At 41.9% G+C, this 18,217-nt stretch overlaps 1 protein-coding gene across 2 annotated transcripts in view; it reads left to right on the forward strand.

The window, feature by feature from the left end:
* The window catches only part of LNX2 (ligand of numb-protein X 2), a 91,343-nt gene that overhangs the window by 241 nt on the left and 72,885 nt on the right, over window positions 1–18,217 (forward strand). The gene's annotated exons all lie outside the window — the stretch shown is intronic.

Genomic DNA, 18,217 nt, shown 5'->3' on the forward strand with positions numbered 1-18,217 from the left:
GCAGGAGCCTGTGGCGGGCTGGGGCGTAGCCAAGTTTGCTCTGGAGACCGCGGTCCGGGCAGGGGCAGGCGGCTGCCGCCGGCGGGGGGAGGGTGAGTCCCTTCTAGGCACCTCCGCATGTGCTCCCGGAGCCTGGTACACCTCCCACGCTGGGCTCTGGTCGGGGGAGAAGCCCTGAATAAGCAGGACTGCAAGCTGCCTCCCTGTTGTTTGCCAATCTGACTCGGCCAGCATTTAATATTGGGCCGGGAATTAAAAGAAAAAAGAAAAGTTCCCCCCTTTCTTCTGCATCCCTGACTATTGCTCCAGGCGCAGTCAGCATCATGGTTGCAAAGGTGTGAGGAGAAACGAGAGCTCATCCTTTTTTTCCTAGCCTATTGCCATTCCTCCTCTCCAGCACAGAAGTGAGGTTTCTTCATGGTGGTTCTGGTCCTGCACTTGCTCAGAAGGAGGGGAGTGGGTATTTGCTGGCTGCAGCTGCAGGCTGGAAGAGCTACAGCTATTCTTTTCCCAAACCTGAGCTGTCATTATATGCTAAAGGCTGTACTGAAACCTAAATTGCACATGCAACAAAACTGATATTTGTGCTTCAGCTTGTGTATGGGGGGATTGGCTACGGATGTATTTATTCAGCATGTTACTGAAATACGCGTATGCCGCTGGGATGTAATTTTATGAAAGAGTTCTAAGGGCTGAGGAGGAGTTGAATTACTGTGTGTGGGAGGAAGAAAGAACAGCTGCAAGCAAGCTGCTGTTACAGGAGTTGGGTTCAGGTTATGTGTTTCACAACCCTACCAAAGCAAATCATAGCTAAATGTAAACCTCAGAGCATCTACAATAGAGTGTTATTTCAGAAGAGTAAATTTCACTCTCTCTTGTCTAGCAAAGGCCCTATTTTTTATTCATTAGCTTCTATCTGTGAAAAATCTGTAATAAGGGATACTTCAGAATCATTCTTGCTCTTAATGAAAAGTTAGTAGTCAGTCTGCAGTGTCGCAAACTGGTTATTTTGGATGTGCCAGTGGCAAATATGACAGCCCTTTGTGACTTTCCTTACTGTGTTGCTAATGTATATACCATTGGATTGTTTACTTCAGTAGAAATCCATTATTAAGCAGTTCTGAGCCTTGTTTAATTCCTTTTTTAATTACATTACAATGTGGGTTTATTTTTGTCTTTCTACAAAGTAAAAATGTCTGTTACAGATTAATCCCAGGATATGGTTGATGATAGTGTCAGAAAATAAGTAAGTGCGTTTGGCCTTTTGTTAAAAAGGGAAATTATTCTGAGCTAGACACTTCATCTCATTAAATAAGTTGATTGATTGATGCTTATGGCTCTTCCCACTTCTTTTTGGCTTGCTGATGTTTTACCCTAAGCATGTAATCTGACAGCAGATAAGGAGGCTTAGGAAGAAACATCAGATGGTTTGAGTTAGCATCCCTACCCACTTTCAAAATAAAGATGCTGGTGCCATATGTTGCTGTGCTTTTTTTAAAACAAATTTCCTCAAAATGGAGCCAAGGTGTATACGTCTCCTTTCAGAAACATTATTGTGGCTTAATGAAGCACTACTACCATAACTTTTCTGAGGAATAGTAGTGGGAGTCCTGCCTCCCTCTGCTTGGTGCTGTATTAGCTGATGAAGTATTTCAGGAAAAGGAGGATTGGAATAGGCTTACAAGCAATTATGGAGGAAGTCAGCTGGTTAGCACAGAACTCTTGGATAAGAAAATATTGCACGGTGAACTGGAGTAATTTTTAAAAATAACCTATTTGCCTTTTTAAAACTGCTACAGCCCACTGATATAATTAGTAATTACAAATACATTATTTAAAATCGATGCATCTAGTAATACCTTCCTAACTTGCTGCACAGTTCATCCTTTTTTAGGCTTTAGTTGCATCAACTCAAGCAGGCCAAACCTTGAACCTTGAATTCAGCCCCAGCTAGAGAAGTCAATGGAATACTTTCACATGTCCTGTCAATAATTTACAAGCCTAATGTCTGTTTAAAAATTAATCAATGTGTTTTTCAATGAAATGGTAACAATTCTGCAAGAGGATTAGACACCGCATATTGGTGTTTGTTGCAGAAAGATGCATTTTGTTAATTAAATATGAACATCTTAATTTTCATTTTTTAAAAACTCGGACTCTGATACTGCTAACTGTTTTCATGGGTGCAGGAGTCTGCTCAGAGAAGTCCTGTTGATGTCAGTGAAGATTCACCTGCCCAGTGCACCCTGTGCCAAGACCCTGATGCACATACTTGTATATTTATATCATGAACTTATTTGCTAACCTCCACCCCATCCCCAAGTTGATTAGTTTCTGGTGTAAGCATCATTGTCCAACTGAAATATAATATGCTTTAGAAAGCAAGCAAAGTAGGTCATGTCCCTAAGCCCCCTGCTAATTTTTATGGCTTCATTTTCTCACACTTTTAAGAAATGTCTTCCATTGTTTGAACCTGACAGTGCAGGAGGGAGAGCAGTATTGATAATCTCCCTCCTAAACTAGAAGTGGAACATACGGAGATTGTTTAGTTACTGGACAAAGCTAAATTAATTTCAGGAATCTGTAAGATGTAGCTCTTTTTAGGAGTTATTAGACGTTAACAACTGTAACTAAAAGGAAAGCAGCATTCACTTAAAGCATGCTCCCTATAGTTGGTGTAGAAGATGAGAGGATGCAAACATTCCAGCCTTGTAACCAGTGAGTTGCCTTTGATATTTGAAAGCTTCATATTGATTGTAAAGCAATTTGTTAATATGATATCATTGAATTACATGCTGCTTAATTGCTTTATTAGGCCAATAGAGTTTGTTGTTTAGAAAGTCTACTACCTTTTAAAGATGGAATCTGATTAAATGCCACTATGTAATTGTTGGGTCATGGTGTCTACAGTGCGATAGAGAACTATAGAGTTGTAATGCAGGATTTTTATGGCTTTAACTATAAATATTTATATATGCACTTAAATTTAACTGCATTTTTTGTTGCAGTCAGTGGGACTATTTTTGTGTCATTTTAAACTTGTGCATACATATTTCATAGTTTCTAGGGTCGGAAGGGACCTGAGCAGATCATCAAGTCCAACCCCCTGCCATGGCAGGAAAGAGTACTGGGGTCAAACGACCCCAGCGAGGTGTTCATCTAGCCTTCTCTTAAAGACCCCCCAGGGTAGAAGCCAGCACCACTTCTCTTGGAAGTTGGTTCCAGATCCTAGCTGCCCTGACGATGAAGTAGCGCCTCCTGATATCTAGCCCATATCTACCCTCTGCCAGCTTGTGACTGTTATTCCTGGTCACTCCTGGCAGTGCTTGGGGGAACAGGGATTTCCCCAGTGCCTGCTGGTCCCCTCTGACTAATTTGTAACAGGCCACTGGATCCCCCCTCAGCCTTCTCTTGTGGAGGCTGAACAGGTTCAGGTCCTGTAGCCTCTCATAGGGCCTGCCCTGCTGTCCCCTGATCATGCAAGTGGCCCTCCTCTGGACCCTCTCCATGTTGTCCACATCCCTCTTGAGGTGCGGCACCCAGAACTGGATGCAGTATGCGACACTGGTCAGGCTGCAGCTGGAGTAGAGGGGGAGGATCACCTCCTTGGACCTGAGATGCACCTGTAGATGCATGACAGGGTGTGGCTGGCCTTCCTGACTGCATCCAAGATCCTTTTCTGCCTCTGCACTGACGAGAAGGGAGTTCCGCAGCCTGTAGGTATGGTGCTGGTTCTTCCTCCCCAGGTGCATCACTTTGCACTTGTCAGTATTGAATCCCATCCTATTCTCATCTGCCCACCCTTGTAACCTGTCTAGGTCCAGTTGCAGCCTATTCCTCCCTTCTAGTGTGCCCACATCCCAGTGTTATCAGCAGATTTGAACAGGGTGCTACTTACCCCCTCGTCCAAGTCACTGATGAAGAAGGTTTGCTTCTTGTTATCTCACTCACCCCAAGTCACCTCTGCTGGGACTTGAACCTAGAGCTCCCACATGATAGGCAGGAATGCTGCCATACAGCCACCACTGGTGGCTCAGATATTTGTAGGATCAGGATTTATATGTATAAAGTTTGAGATTAAACACTTGTGTGTTTTGGTATTAAACATTTCATGCTTTTCATAAAGTGTGCATTCTCTGGTAGGGGTATGACATGGATGTATAACTTCTGGTTTGGAATCACATTGGTTAAAGTGAATGCCAGTGCCTAGACCAGTGCTTCCCAAACTCTTCCTCAGCATGACCCCACTCATGGCTCCATTTCTTCAACATGGCCTCTCACTCTCAACCCACAGCCCCCACCCTCATGACCCCATCTGATGATGTTGCAGCCCCATTTGAGGTTGTGATCCACAGTTTGGGAACTGCTGGCCTAGAAGCTTTTCCAACTTGCAGCTATGCTCTGGGTGCTATTACCTTAATTCAGGCAACATTCTGGTATATGAGCTGATATGGTACTTTCAGGACTTTTCTCAGTAATATGAATGTCCTGCTCTTTACTTCAGGTGTTTTTTATATGACCTAGCTTAGGTTAGAAATAGTTACATTGCTTTTTTTTTTTTTTTTTTTTAACATACTTTTCAGTTAATACCATTATTTCCCCAGATAATGGAGGTTGGTGTTCATCCATGTTTTCCTTACAGGAGGTTTGGTGAGAAAAAGATGGGGGGTTGTTTCTTTCAAGGAAGTAGCATATTCATCTGGGGTGCTCAGTTTTCTCCATCCAGCTAACTACACAGTCGAAGAACTAGGCATTTTTAAAAGTTTTTTTTTGGTAATCTATATTTCTATATGTCAGACTCGCATAGTAAGGTTCTAAATTCTCATGTAACTTGTACATTAGATAGTAAAACATGATATCTGTGTGGGTATAATTATGCAGGCTGGTGAGGAGAAGCGTATAGCATGTGAGGCTTCAGATGTAAGCTATACTTTGCATTTCTGTAACTTCAGTTCACAGAACTTCATTTTTTCTATAAAAACACTTTAATGACATCTTGTACTACTACTCTCAAGTAGTTGTTTCTATCTCTCTTTTTTGGTTGATATTTTAAGAAAGTGAGACCAAAACAAGTTGCAATTCTGTTCTCTACCTGTTGTAGTCTGGTTAGGGGAGCCTGAATTTTCTTATTGTGGCACTGAAGGTAAGATGGTAAAATAAAATATATTTAAAGCAAGAATCTAGAACCGATTCGTGTACACAGTAATTTGCTCTGTGTTTCGTAAAATATAAACCTGTTACTTCTTTACTGTACCTGAAAAGACTAATTATGTATTGGGCTCCAGTGTCAGTTGGATCTGTTTCATTTTTTAAGGAATACTTTATCATGAAGTGCAGTAAAACAAAGAAAAACTTAACCTTTCCTTTGAAGACAAAAGGGGGAAGCTATATGTAAACTGGAGGTTTTAAATAACTGGTGGTACTCTCATTTAAATGATATTTTTAATCTGCAGGTCACCTTCTCAACTTTACTTGGCAAACATTTTCTTCAAGATGAAGTAAAAAAAGATTCCCAATTCACAGAGTAGTAGTTGTCACAATCACTAAATCACTATATCCTGTTCAGACAGGAAGTTGTCTAGCATGGAAAGGCTTTAGGAAACAGGCTAACATAAATAAGAGGCTGTCTAACCTGCAATTTGGTACATTTCATTTTTGCCCAGGGGGTAAAGTTAATTGAATTTGGGATAGTAAGGTAAGCAATTGATTTTTGCCCAGCAGCTCCTTGTTTCTTCTCCTTCCTCTAAAGAAGACCAAGCTACTAACATCTCATTGCTGAGATTTGTGAACATGTAACTAATGATAGAAGTGGACCGTTGAATGTAGTGCAGAAATGAAGACTGTATCTTTTGCATGATCAAATACCATTTAGAGGTCTAACTGAATGTTTATAAACGATTAGACACCAGAAAACAACAAGGATATGTGCTTTTTATGATGTGCTTGTGCTGACCAGACTTTTATAGAATGAAGCTGCAACTGAAAAGGGGTGGGCATTAAGTGTAAAAGTGTGATCTGTGTGGTAAGAGAGAAAAGAAGCAGCAGTTGCAGAAGGGCAAAGCGGTGCCTTTGGTTTATGCTGGCTCAGGTGATTTGGTTGTCGGATATTCTCCTTTCTGTATTAAATTGGGAAAAATGAGTAGTGTTCTACAGATTTGTACGCTCATGTACAGAGAAGAACATTTATACTGGGAGTAATTTTGAAGTATCCTGTGATGGTGTTCTTCCTAAAGATAGCTGTGAAAATATGAAACCACAGTGTTATCTCCCAAGACCTTGCAAAAAAACCAACAGAATCTGTCAGAATGTCTATTATACATCTCCCTGTACTGCTTGATCAGAAGACAGTCCTGGAAAAGGAACTTTACTGCTACTGACTATATGATGTTTAAGTGGTTTTTCTTTATCTTAGTCCACTTTTGCAGCATCTTTCAGTATTGCTCTACTTTGGTACCTTCTTTGCAGATATGCTTTGTACTACTCCAGCTTGTATGCACAGTGTTGAGCCCTCAGACTCCTTAGGTATGGACAGATGTAACAGTAGAAATGTTTCATATGCCTTTCAAGAGTTTGCAAAAGCCAGCTGTACAAATGTATATGTCTCTTTTTGAAAAGGTCCAAAAGCAGCTGAAATGTTTCAAATTAGTACTTCCTGAAATGAATTACCGTAGTTACTCAAACCCAAGATGCATTCCCCCTGCCCCCCTCATTTAATTTGGGGAAAATGCCCTGTCTTACATTTGGGTGCAAAGGTGGGGGGCAGCTGCGGCCCTGACCTGGACTTGCTTGCAGCTGCATTTGCAGCTCTGCCCCTGCGTCACCTGCCCCCTCCTCACTGAGTCTGCTTCCTCCCTGTGGTTTATCCTCCCCTGCCCCCAAATGTTTACCCAGCTCCAGGCTAGGGCATGGAGCACGTGGTTGCTGTGGCCCCTGCCCAGTCATGAGGTAGTGACTTCTAGCTCTGGGGCTGGGACCAGAGCTGCTAGTGCTGCCACAAGTGCTGCATGACTGGGCGACAGTCAGAGCAACTATGTGCTCCATGACCTAGGCCAGAGCTGTGCTGTCCACGGGGGTGGGAGAGACAGCAGGAGGGGCCAAGTAGGAAAGAGAAGCAGAGCCCTGGGAGGGTAAGAAGGGGGAGGGCAAGTGGCAGGGGGCAAGGTACGGAGGGACACGGGTAGTGAAGATTGATGCATTGCAAGGAGGCAAACGGTGTGTGTGGCGGGGGGTGGCATCAGGGCACGTAGGCAGCTTGGGGGAAATGGACAGGACAGGGGCAAATGGTGGGAGGGACAGGTCACTTGTCTTCCCCACTGCCTTCCCCCTTACAGCAGGTGGGAAGGTCAAATTTAAGATCTCTCTCCAATAATTGTAATTTATACATGAGAAATCATAACACATTTATCATTTGTCTTAAATTTGAAGTTGTCTTGCATTTGGGTAAATACAATTCTATTTTGGAGTTCCACTTTTTATGTCTGCACAGAGGGAGGGAGGGAAAGCAGGACTGACAGCTTGCCAGCAGGTCCTGGAGCACTGCTTTCTGCTGGGACTTCCACCCCCATCAGGTGCAGAGCCAGGCTTCCCCTGTAAACCCTGGCAGTTTCCAAGGCCCCCACTGGAGTTCTCCCCTTGAGTGAGAGGACAGGGAGAGAGGGTTGGGGCTCTAGTATCAGAAGTCTAGCAGGGGGATTTGGGAATACAGGTAAACCCAACTGGTTTGGGTAAAGTACTGCTGACGTGATACTGATATGTATGCCAAGACCAGTTCATGAAAATCAATTGGTGATGAATGTTGCATTGTGCTTAATATTATGTGTTCTATGAAAGGAATTGATCATTGAATTAGAAAGGGGAATTGCATGCGGAGCTTTTCTCACATGCAAGTGAAATAATGGTATCTAATTTCTGTAAGCTATAGTTGGCATCCTGAAGTAAAATCCAGTCTCTACTAGAAAAGGTTTACTGGTGTAGCATACCCATAAACCATATTCATGTCAATGCAGTCTGAGCTGGCGTATGAGTGCTCTTTATTGTCCCTTCGTGAAATAAGCTGTAACCCCAAAAACATTCTTATGTTGGTAGAACAGCACCTATTTTAGGGATTTTACTGGTAGTAGTGACACCAAAAATCTCTCCCCTAACCTTCATTGCTGTGCCAACAGAGGCTTCTTAATATAGGCCTGGACAGTCTCTTTCTTGTTTCTCAGTTAAACTGGCTGCATTTTGCTTTTGAGGCAGACACTCCTTCCCACTTTATTCACAAGTAATGTGTGCACAGACCAATACTTTGAAAACACTGTTGTGCCTTTATTTTTCTTCCAAGCAATGAGTTATGTGATGACTTTCCCAGCCAAAGAATAGATGCTGCAAGGTGACTGTGCAGTAATGGTACGTGAATCAGCTTCTGGCTCTGCAGATAGAGTAAATCAGATTTCAGGGAGGCCTTCAGTGTGGGCATTGAATAACCACAGTACATTAGATGCTTAAGTAAGGACTATATTAAGCTATTTCTAGCCAATAAGAGAAAAATCAAAGAAACATCTATTGAATGAGTGGCACTTAGTTCTGATGATTTTTTATCTTCACTTCAGACTTACTGTAAATTTATCTATATCCCATTCTTCTATGGGTTCTCATCCCTACTTAATATCTATTTCCCTACAGTAACCATGTCATTCTTCTGTCTTAGGAAAATTTTATTTACTTATCAAGTTTTTGAGACTTGAATCAAACTAACATCATTGGAAGAGGCGAGGGTTTCTTAGGATGGTATCTTTTATTAAAGCTCATAAAGCGTGCCCTGCATTCGAAAGCTTATCTAACTCCATTCCAGCTATGCAGTTGGTCTAGTATATCACCCCAAGAAATCCTTGCCCCTCACATAATTTCTGGACCATCACTGCTACAATAGCACTTACACTACTAGTTTATTAATTTAGCTAATGTAAATCTGCGGTGCCAAGCAATAGCCTAGATCAATGTAGGAAGCTTCAGCCACAGCACTCCAGACTTCATCTCTTGCCCTGTCATACTCAGCAGCAGAGTGTTGTGCACCTGACTGGTGAAGATCATCACATACACATCTTGTTGACACTCAGCTGAATGCAACCATGCATATTATAACTGGAACCCTCTGCTCAATTCCCCTCCCCTGGCCTCCCCTCCTTGCAAATATAATTCCCCCTGTGCATCTGTCATCTAATGATGACCCAAAAGTTGTTTGAAACCATTCGTGCTACACCTTACCTACCACTCTATGGTGACCTGTTTAATCCATCCAAGGTCCACTTTCCTTTGCAACACCCTTTATGGAGCAACCTTCCTAACCAGGATCTGTTTACAGAAGCCCCCTGGATCAAGGAATGAGAATTGCGGGAAGTCACAAACACTACTAATATCAATGTAAATTAAAAGTAGATAGGCATCCCAAGACCCCTGTAAGATGCTGGCAAAGGTGCAGTGGGATCTGTGGTATGACCACACAGTCACACTACTTGCCATGCCATGAGTGCATGGCAGGAGGCATGGTTGTGGGATCTAGCATCAGATCCCATTACGCCTTATTGCCAGTGCAGAGGGAACCTGGGATCACCAACCAGCAGGCTTCTGTGGCTAGGAGCTGTCAGCTGCCAGGGCTCCCAGTAGCATAGGCACACCATGTGCTTCTGCGGCTGGGAGCCTGGAGTAGCTCATGTGCTCCTGTGGCTGGGAGCCTCCTGGTATGCCCCCACAGCTGGGAGCTCCATCAACTGACAGAGCTCCCAGCCATTGGTGGCGTGCACCTAGCTACACGTTCAGTTAATGACATGATATTACACTCTTTTGTGGAATAAATTTGTGGCTTATTCGGTATTTTATGATGACATTAATTGCTTTACCTTATGGCTGCATTATAATTTAAGATGTGATTACCTTGTTAATTTAAGATGTGATTACCTTGTTAATCAAGTCTTAAGGGTAATGTGTGCTAGGAGCCTGCTATGCAACAATTTAAGATTCTTCTACAGGATTTTTTTGCTTAAGGTGACATTTTCAGAGTTATCAATGAATAGGGATGTGCTCAAACCACAGAGCTCAGGGCCAAGAAGTGAGGGGCTGGGGAACTTGATCCCCCAAGTGTGGGGACAAGCTGCCTCCTCCCTTTCCCAGTTGCCATGGCCCAGCTCTGCTTCCCTCGGCCCCGTCTCCCATCTTTTGCAGAGCTCGCTTGCTGCAGGATGGGCCCAGCTGGACAACTATGGCTGCCAAATGAAAAAGCAGGGCTGGGCCTGGCCTCGTCTGCCCAGACTGCAGGGTTGAGAGGCTGCATGAGGGCAGCCCTCTTGCCCCATCAGCAGCTGGGGCAGAGACAGTAGCCATCTTGGCTGCTGCCCAGCAGGAGGGAAGAAAGAAAAACCTTTTATTTTTATACAGAGCCCTGCTTTTTTGTGGGGCTCCTTTTTTGCAGATTTCTCTGATTTTCATAGAAAATCCCTGATTTTGCAAATGTTGCAAAATTGTTGTGCATTCGAATGCAGAAAAATTTCTGCAAAAATTGCAAATTTGTGATTTTTGGTACATCCCTACATATAAACCTTGGTCCTCTATAGGCATGTGGATTCAAACTCCACACTTAATACATTGTGTGTAAGCACAAACTATGGTTCATACGGATTTCCCTTCTTGAGGTTACCTTTGCTTGCCATTGAGGGAACAATTTCTAAGATGCGGCTGTACCCATGAATGCAGGTTCAGTCCCCAGGCTTCTTTCTGGGAAGGCTGACCTATGTTTCTCCCTTCAGAGCCTTTCTTCCCATCTTTATTTGTTTTTTGCCCAAAAGGAGTTTTCTTGATCTTTTATGTTTAATGAATGCAGCTAAAGAAGCCTACCTATTCTGTTTGGGTGAGTTAGGAGTACTGGTCTGTATCCCTGAACAAGATTTTGTTCATGTGTTTCATTTATATTGTACAGTATTTAGCATACAGCAATTACAAGATAACTTCCCTGAATTAGTCATCATTAAGCTCTCCTACCTGTTCATACATTAAGCATGTCTTTTGCAAATCTAACATAATTTTCTGCCTTCTAGTAAAGATGCTGAAAACATTGTTTCTTTAGTCTGTAATCCATCAGCATTTCCTTAACTGTTTAAATGGCACTACAATGCTAATACCATCCAATAATTTAAGAGGTGCAAATGTTTATTTTGTTTTTGCAGACTATTTTCTATGCACTTGAATATCTTTTTGTCACAAAAGAGGTTCAGCTGTAGCAAAAGATATGAATGTTAAATCTATGTTTTTATAATTATTGATGCTCTTTTATTTACAGTGCTCTTTTATTTATGGCTTCTTGGGCTTTTGTACAAACACTTGGTAGAAAGAAAATAATTTGAATAAAGAACTGAATTTGTTTGCTTTAGCCTCATTGATACAGAGATAAAAAGTACCTTTTTATTTAGCCTGGCAAAATAATGACCATGGAGCACCTGATACTTGCACGTTGTCTCAGAGTGCCTATTCAGCTGTTATATATTCTATTGCACCTGGTGCGGGTGACTACTTCTGCATGAAAACATAGTAGCAGTAGTCTTTACTGCATGTGCAGCATAAACTGTCTTGGAATACTTGTATATTTGTAGGTATGGTACTGAATTAATAGTATTTTAGGGGGCGGTTTTCACTCTGAAATCTCTTTTGACTGATTGCTGATGACTTGTATCTTCAGTCAGGCTCTTCTACTTGATGTAGGAAAAATAGGTTTCCACTAGAGCAAAACCATAGGTGATATATTAGTTGTAAAAGGGAGAATCAGCAGCACAGCTTGTCTATGAATTTGACCTAGGATGTCTTGCCATGTAAGCAGAAAAAGAAAATCTGTGGGAAGATTAACACTGACATGGACAGTAATACAGAATCTTGGATTACTAGAGTGTGAAATGAAGCAATGAATAGTATCAAGCTGTATGTGCCATTCTGATGGAGAAGTGCTATGAAAGTACACCACTTTGATAAACAGTAGAACTATTTGGAAAGTACTAAAGCCAGTAAATATTTTTTAGCAAAGTGCCACACCATCGAGATGATTCAGGAACTGGCAGATGAAATTTGTTACAAACGTAAAATAATTCAGATATTATGCTGGACTGCTATGAATCTTGAAAGCTAGTCCCAGGTTTATTAAAGGAAGCTTCTCAATGCTGTGATGATGTGAAGACCTATTGATGCCAACGTTGCTCTGAATTTGGTATTGCAGAATTGAAAAGAAGAGTTCATTTCAGTTGTTTATCTTGACCAGGATAATAACTTGCTCTTTTATATTTCAATATTAATACTTCATAATATCTGTTACAGATGAGGCAGTATTTATTTTAAAACCTTTTGTGCTGGTCAACTTGAAGCTGTGGGGAGATGAGTATACACTAAAAGTGCGTGCATATGTATGATAAGTATTCTTAGAACCCATCATCACACCCTTTATGTCCTAGTCAAGATAACCCTAATGCTTGAATGTGCAATTTTATCTGCAGAGATTAGAATGTGTGACCCATCAGATTTAGTATTTTACAAAGTTATTACACGTACATTCCTCAGCAGGGATCTTGGTGTTCTCTGTTTAAAAATAGCAAATTCCTTGACTTTAAAAAAACAAAAAAATCTCCACTTTCTAAGAACCCCAAATTCACATTTCCCTACGATTAAAATGAGATACCATGACATATGTATGTATCATATTTATCAATACTTTTGATTTTGGTTTTTTATCATGGAAAATCAGAGCTCCTTGTGCCCCCTTTACTCAGCAAGGGATGCAGGTCCAGCTGTGGCCATCTCCCCCTTGCTGCTTTGTGGCAATGAACAGCCCTGTTAAACCAATGCCCCGCCGCTGCGCATGCCATTACCCCTTATTCCAAAGCCTTAGCTTGGGTTGGGGGGGGCCCCCCCCCAACCCAGCCTGGCCCCACATTAACTACAGGATTGTGGTTTGTTGAGACATGGTGGGGACAGACTCCAGCGTGAGGTTCATGCCATGCACCTCATGCAGAACCACAGGCTGAGGCACCACAAGCTGCCCCGCCCTGCTGGCTGGGGCTGGGGCTGTGGGGTGATGGGAAGGACTAGTGCCACCATGCTGTGAGGCAGCAGGAGGAGGGTGAGAGGCTCCAGTCCCCATCCTGCCTGCGCCAGAGTGCAGAGGCTGCTTCTGTGGCAGCTGCAGCTCGTGTGGGATTGAGTCTGGCCTTGGCACAGGCTGGAAGAATGAGGGGATGTCTATGGCACCCCTCCTGCTACCCTAGGCTGGGGCTCCAGAGCTGCACCAGGCAGCCTGGCCAGAGCCTCCCCTCCCCACACCAGGCAGCACGTCTCTGCTGCCCTGCTTCTGAAAGCACAGGCACTAGCCCCTGGTGCTGCCAGCCCAGCCACACAGATGCCCTCAACCCCCTTCCCTGGCTGGAGGGACAGGTGCCTTCAGGGGGCCCCAGTGGCAACAGCTCAGAGCTGGGCACACTGGCAACACCAGGTTCTGCTTCAGCCCCCCTGCCCTGTTGTAGCCCTGGCATCTGGACACCTTCTCCCCCCTTGCCCTGCCCACTCCCCACCCCCCCCATAGACTTATCTGTATCCAGATGCTAGGGCTGCTCCCACCACCCTGCCTGGCTATATGCCACCCTTATTCCTCCAATCGCCCTCCTCTTCCTTCCCTGCCCCACCAGCCCCAAGCAGCTCCTTGCAGGCTACAGCTTGTAAGGGGAAACCTGCAGTTTCTCATAGTTTTCCCCCATTAAAGGGGACAATCCATGATTTTCTACAGCTAACAGAAAACCTGGATCCTGGAGCTGCCTCCTGCTCCTCAGTTACCAGTGTTGCGTACGCAGGTAAACAATGCAAGTAGTTCTGCATTGGTTTTCTTGTGTCATGGAAAAAATGAAGAAAACATTAAATAGATATGAAAATTAAAATAATTGTATAACATTTGGTATTAACTGAAATCTTTTCCTTTTTTAAAAAAGTTAGATGGTTTTCCAAAATATGAAATAAAGCCATTTTAAAAAGAGATTTCTGCAAATCTCCACATTGCTTAAATGTGTTTTTTGAAATTCTTGAATGGAAAAAAAGAGAGTTCTTTTGTAATAAATTAATTGGGAAAGGATTAAACTGATTACAGCGTCTTTTTGAGAAACACGTTTTAAAACAAGCTTTTGATGTTAAAGTTTTCTTCTTTCTTCCCAAGTGTGTTTAAACATGCAAGCTGTATTGTGGAGCAACTGAAGCTGTTAATGTGATTATCTCTAAACTTTGATTGTGTATAGGGGGATTTTCCAGATTATTACATCTTTTATACATAAATCCTACTCTGTGATGCATATTATCAATGCATGTATTGCATGCTGTGGGTAAGGCCCCAAACTTAGTTGGCTGTCATAACGACTTATAGTAGAGTCATAGTGCCATGGCTGTTATGGTCCAGGAATGTATGAGAATGTCTTTTGCACCTAGTCCAATGAAAGATATCACCAAGCAAACCTTGTTTATAGCAACTTATGTCACATTTGAAGATCATTTAACTGTTGTCTTCAGGCTGTAAATAACATGGTGTTTCATGTCTAAATAAGTTTTGGGTTCCTGAGACATAATGCTGTGAGGATGGGCTAGAGTGCCCTGAGCTACAGCCATGTATGTATCTGTAACTGAAATATAGACAGATAACTTACTGGCGCACACAAAACCTCCAGGACAGAATTATAAAGACTGTCAGGCCCAGCTTGAAACTTAGGTAATACTGGATTGACACCTGGACCCCAGCTCCTGAAATTTAACTGAGAAAATGTGACAAAATGTTTAAAATCTTGCTGCTTATATCTCATCTTTTAGGATGGCACTTAAGATCCAATGGTCAACCTTTAATCTGGCACTTTCCATCTCTGGAGCATTTAACTTTGCAATCTAAAAACTATTATATTTAAACATTTTGGCATGCAATTTTCTATAATAATTTTTAAAAATGAAAACAGGAGAGTATTCCAGCTGTTACTAGTTACCTCCCTTGATGAATCATCAGCATGGTTTCAGCCCTGAACTCCTAATGTTTTTTTTTTTAATACTAAATGACTAGCTGTCAGAAGAAGATTTGTCTGAAAGAGAAATGAGCTTCTAGATCCAAAAGGTAGGATGGGTTGGATGAGTTGAACTTAGCTTGGGTTCCTTGCTGTGGCCACCTGTGTATACCCAACACAGCCTGGTTGTGGTAGTGATGTTGCATATTGGTAGTTGTATGGGCGTAGCCTAGAATATCATGCTCAGCTATTATCTTTGCAAGTTGCCTAAACACTCCTCTGAGTTACACAAACAAGAGAAATGAAATCTTCAGCAGTTTGTCACTACAAAACCCGAGGAATTTCAAGGGATAGGGCAAACAGTGGAGGTGTTTAGATGTTCATAAAAAGGATTGCAAGAATCTTTTGTAATGCAAGATGTCAAACAACATAAATATAGCAATTATTGCCATCCTCCCCTCTAATATTTCTTTCTTTTCTTTTTAAAAGGTCCTTATGCCACCATGACCCACATATGCATAAACTCCAATATAAAGTATAACAAAATAATAAGCAAAGCAAACTTATCTTCTGATTACAAGTGAGTGCAGTGATAGCCCACTTTACTGGCAAAAACCTGAGTAAGCAGATGGGTTTGGCATTGGGCCCTGGAGGTTAATGTACTTGGTCTCCAAGCCACTGGGAAGAAGTGTAGACCAGAGTTCTGCCAATAACTGCAAGACGCACGTCACATGGAGACTTCTGGCAACAGTTTCTCAGTTAATCTAAGGTTGTGGGGGGGAGAGGTGGTATGAAATAGCTAGAAGCAACATGAAGTAAGGTGAAAAAAGTTAATATGTTAATATTGAAATTGGATTTGGAAGCAAATGGGTGCCAATGTAGACTGTCTGTTGTGCTAGTGGAGGAGTTTTACTTAGTATTTGTATTGTGGTAATACTTAAAGGCCTCAAAGGAGTAGATGTTGGGGGGGTAGCGGGGAGGTCCCACTCTGCTTGACTCTGTGCCAAAGAGCTCAGCCTAGTGCACTTCTTGGTAAGTAGCTGAGTTGCCCCTCTCTGTACCAGATGAAGTCTCCAATTGGACTTTGAGGGTATGATTGTAAGTAATTCCTTTACTGAAAAAGTATTGTTAAAATTTTTAGCACTAATACAGGGAAAAAAAAAAAAACCTGAGGGAACAGAAACGGACAGTGATATTCTTAATTTTCCAGGCTGTTGATATTTTATTCTCATCTGTCTCTAGGTACCCTTGCCATTTTGTTTCCTCTCTAATGGTATCTACCGAGATGTCATAATATCCAAAATCAAATGTACCAGAAAATATAATAAATTAGAGTCAAGCTAGTGGAGTAATTGAAGAATAAACTGAATTTTAAGCAACACAGGATTGTGTTATGGGCTGATTTGCTATGCACAAAATGTGCCAGAGGAGTGTGACTTCATGTGATTCTACTATGGATGACAGCATTTCTTAGATTACCAGTGGTAATAAAGTAAAGAAATTATTTGAACTTTGGGTTAGTACCGCTACATGACACTGTAACAGGGAAGAAATACTATCCCCATTACACTGCAAATCAATTTTGACACAGAAAATATTTCTGTAAACTTTTTTGGAGAGATGTAGTCTTTTGGAATAATAATACTAAAATGTATAAAGCTTAAATGTGAATGCAGGATGGAGGGGCAGGGGGAGAGTCCAAATGTGTTCTTCACTCCTACAGTTTTTATATACATAGTTTTAACGCATGTCAGTACAGTGGGTTTTTCTTATTTTAGAAAAGTAAACTTAAGGGAACTTTGTGTGGATACTGAGGTCTCCTAAAATGAACGTTAAGTGTTTCCCTTACCATTAACATATTTTGGTTGCATCAGTTCATCAATATTTGTATTTTTAGATGAATTATACATGTGTGTAGGAATCTTTTACATCAACTGTATTTTAAAATCTAAAAAAATAGAGTTCAGACTTGCTCCAGCTAAAGTTGCTAGCAGAGGAGTCCAGTGACTTCCATGAGAGCATTCTATGTAGCCTAAGAGGGAAAAAAAAGTTGATTTTTCAAGAGCCAATATTTTATGTGGGTTAAAAGTGGAGGAGTCTCAATATCTGTTATGTAGATTTCATTTTAAAGGAGAAACTTAATGGAGAACCTCCCTCACATTCCTGATCCCATTCCTATGACATCTACAGCAGTTGCCTAGTATAAATAATATGAGATTATTTAATCTATTTTTATTTCTTTTTGAATATATTATAGCATTTACTACTCTGATTTTATTGTCTTATTGATTTTTAATGGTTTACCTGTAACTGCTTTTAATAAGACTATTCGGGGTTGTGTAAGTGGATAAAGGCTCAGGTTTCAAAACACTGGGTATTTTGAGCATGTCTAAGGTTTTATACTAAACCCAGGCTGTGTACTTGCTCTGCAAAAATGAAGGAAAATATTTGTTTTAAGTATGTTTTTAAATCTTTAGCTTCTTGCATTTCCCGGAGGTCAAAATAAACCAATTATTTAAAATAAAAAAATCAGTTTTAAAAAATTTAGATTTTTGTTTGTCTTTGGCTAGGTATTTACTTAGGTATTGCCAGAAAATCAAAGCAGCTTAACAATCAACTCACTACTGCACAACTAGAAACAAGGATCTTTTATTGGATATCTTTTTTGCCCAAAAGTTTGTCTAATGTCTCAAAGTTATATAGTCAGTCCAATAAAAGGTATCACTAGAAAGGCCCTTGGTGCTCATATTCCCTGCACCATCACAGCTACAACAACACAAGAATCCCTACTTCAAAACAACTGACACACGGTCATTGAAAAATAAATTAGGATAGCTTTTAGGGGTGCACCGATAGAGATTTTTGGGGCCTGATAGCTGATTTTTAAGGAGGCATGTTGGTCGATACTGATCTGATTTCCAGTACAGATGCGTGCAGCTGGCAAGTCTGTTGTGGTGGAAGTGGGGAGAGGGAAGGGCATGGGAGGGCAGATCAAAGCTCCTGTGGTGAGGGAGGGAGTGGGCCTGGGGCCTGGGGCAGGCGCTGCCGAGCTGGGATGGGGCAGGACATGGGACAGAGCTGCAGCTTGTCTGAGGGGCATAGTGTGGCTCCTGCTGCTGTGCATACCACAGGAGGGCACAGGGGGTGTGCGGCCCTGGATCTGTGTGGGGCAGGGGTGG

Source organism: Crocodylus porosus, unplaced genomic scaffold (genome assembly GCF_001723895.1).
Source record: "Crocodylus porosus isolate Cpor-Errol unplaced genomic scaffold, CroPor_comp1, whole genome shotgun sequence".
Lineage (NCBI taxonomy): Eukaryota > Metazoa > Chordata > Crocodylia > Crocodylidae > Crocodylus > Crocodylus porosus.